At 39.4% G+C, this 3,071-nt stretch overlaps 1 pseudogene; it reads left to right on the top strand.

Annotated features, from left to right (window-relative positions):
• Nucleotides 1-2,510: 2,510 nt before the first annotated feature.
• Nucleotides 2,511-2,665, top strand: LOC149467859 (U2 spliceosomal RNA; annotated as a pseudogene).
• The last annotated feature ends 406 nt before the right edge of the window (nucleotides 2,666-3,071 follow it).

Below are 3,071 nucleotides of genomic sequence, written 5' to 3'. Positions count from 1 at the left end.
AAAATAATATTTGTAATATCAAATTGCTGTGGATTAGGAAGTCCAGCGTGATGTACTTTGAAGCAAATTTTGTGGAATTCTTGAATGACATTCGTAACAATGCTTGAATAAATAAGCTTGTGCATGCCTGCAATGTCTCTACAATCCTACAGAAAGTGACCTTATGGAACAAATGGGAGGAAGATAGCAATTTGACAAGTCCTGGCACTGCCTTGCTTCTCTGCATGCAGCCTTGTCAGCTAAACCTAAAAGCTTGTATGTATGCTTCAGTGTAATTCTCAGTATCTGTACCTATTCGGTATGTATGAACAGTAGCACTTGTTCTGTATTCTAAAAAAAAAATTTAATGTAAAAAAAATTGGGGGTTTTCAGTTTGCCAAACATTTGACAAAATGTTGACTTTGTGGGGAAATGCATTTGAGACGATGGTGGAAAAATACATGAAGGTGGTTTAAAGGGTGTAACATACTTTTAATGACCCCTTTACAATTATCCAGGAATTTGTATTATGCCAAAAACCTGTAACTCCAATGCTGACCCTAACTCTTTGTTTATAAACAAAACCATGTCATCTGCATATTGGTACATGGTATTCACATCTCCCACCCATGTAAAATGCCCAGATTTTGGAAATAAAGGAAAGTCCAATTTCTTCTCCCCTCCAACCCCTCAACCCTCTTCTTCATCAGGCTAATAATAGCAGCATTTGGCAGCACTGGCACACATGCAAAAGCAAATAATACCTCCAAACTGGAGCTCAGCAATGTGGGTCTTTTTTAATATTTATGCTGCCGACCGTAACTTTGTGATCAGCAGCATTTCTCTGCAAGCGGATAAGCAGATGTTTTGCCAAGGGGTCTATTTTTTTTTAAACCCTGGATAGAATCAGAACATGCTAACATTTTTTACTTTTCAAATGGTCCAGGAGCATTACCAGTTTATAGTCATCTAAGAACATTTCTATATATGTGTTAATATTTGTAGTGGTAAAAAAATACTCCACTGTGACTGCTGTTGTTGGCAATATGCTTTCATTATTTTTTAAATTCATTTAAAGAATAAAACCATATTTTTAAAAGGCCTTCAAAATAAAAGGGGCAGGACAAAATGCTTTTACCATGATAGCTTTGCAGCTGAGACACCTTTACTAATTTTTTTTCTAGTGAGAGGACAAAATGCTTTTAGACTGAATAGACCTCAAATTCAGATACATGTCAGGAGTTATCTTGCAAACAAAATGAGAAAAATTAGAAGGAGTGCCAGAAGGTGGTCTGTGCAGCAAATTAACTGAAATGTAAGCAGCTTTACAGCTAGAAAAATTACTATACAGCATCTGAAGCAAGTGTTTTGAAATGTTTTGTGATTCAAGCCTTAGTTATTTTATAAATGGCAGATGAATGTTACTGTCTGGGCATGAGTGCTTCTCCATAACAAGTCCTCTTGCTGTGTTGAAGGCCCTCTCTGACCTTACACCTGCAGAAGTGTAGGCTAGTACCATCACAGTATGTTGGGCCAACTCTGGCCATTGGTCTACTAAACAGAGGATACATAGTAGTACATTGGTTCGCCATCACTTTTTAACCCCTTCCTGCCCAGTGTCATTAGTACAGTGTCAGTGCTTTTTATTAGCACTGATCACTGTATTAGTGTCACTGGGGATGTCAGTGACAGTTAGTTCCCCTCATTTTAGAATACCCACCGCAGTCCCGCAGTCCAGCTATAAGTCGCTGATCACCACCATTACTAGTATAAATTTTTTTTTTTTAATCCAGTATATATGCCGCCATTTGTAGATGCTATAACTTTCACATAAACCAATTAATATACACGTATTGGGATTTGTTTTAGCAAAGACATGTAGCAGAATACATTTTGGTCTACATTTATGAAGAAATTTGATTTTTAACATTTTTTATTGGATATGTTTTACTGCATAAAGTCAAAAATATTGTTTTTTTTTTCAAAATTGTCAGAATTTTTTTGTTTATAGTGCAAAAGATAAAAACTGCAGAGGCAATCAAATGCCACCGAAAAAAAGGTCCATTTGTGGGAAAAAAGAATTCATAAATTTAATTTGGGTGCAGCATTGCATGACCGCGCAATTGTCAGTTAAAGTAATGTAGCACCGTATCGCAAAAAATGGCCTGGTCAGCGAGGTGGGTAAATCCGCTGGAGTGCAAGTGGTAACATTTTAATATCAGCCCTGGAACAAATATATTCAGCAATCAAAAGGCTTATGCTTATGAACAGTGCCAATAGCCAGGTCTGGCCACTATGGCTTTAAATATCTATGCAAAGCCATGCTGAAACTGCTTCTCTTACCAACCCTTGACATAATCTTAGCAATAGAGGAATGCTGGTCAGCAGAGGGATCCCAGCTTTTTCTGATGCTAAGGAGGACTTAGAGGATGATGTCAACAGGGAGGAGAGAGTAGAGCGATAGAACTCATAAACCTCTGCAAGCTCCCCTCAAACAACAAGGCAGCAGCACAAAGTTGAGTGATTTTACGGTCCCTTCTTGGCCTTTTGGCTAAGATCAAGTGTAGTATCTTTTCTTGTCAATGTTCAGTAGGGGTGCTCTGCCATCATTCTGATCTTCTGACTGGGATGACTGGTTGTATAGTATTCCTACTGTATGATGGGGATCCTGTGGGATCTACCTCATGGGAAAGAAACTGAATTGAGGTGTGGGTTCCAAGAAGCCCAGTGCCTCCTGATTTGACTCTGCTACCTTGTCTGCTCAAAGGCTGGGAAGGTAAAGGGCCCGCCTGGGAGTGTTGTTCCAATAGGTGCAGGAGTAGCACTGGGTCCTCACTATGTGAAACTGCACTACACCATGACATCCATGCTTTTTCTGCATTGCATCTCATGGCCCAAGCCTTTTGGCTGAGATCGGGGCAATTTTTGCTACCAGGCCGCAAGGCATAGCCATTGTCTTGCAGATTGGCACTTTTTATTATTGTTTTCTCTACGTGTCTGTCTCTTTCACTTTTTTGAGTGTCACCTTCAACTTATGATTCCTTCTTCTTCTGCCTGCTTCTTCAGGAGAGTCTCCCACCCAGTACTCCTTG

Source organism: Staurois parvus, unplaced genomic scaffold, assembly GCF_062004578.1.
Source record: "Staurois parvus isolate SC_StPar_1 unplaced genomic scaffold, SC_StPar_1.0 ptg000098l, whole genome shotgun sequence".
NCBI classification, from domain to species: domain Eukaryota; kingdom Metazoa; phylum Chordata; class Amphibia; order Anura; family Ranidae; genus Staurois; species Staurois parvus.
Note: the sequence above shows the minus strand (reverse complement) of the source record. Positions and strands in the feature narration are given on the sequence as shown.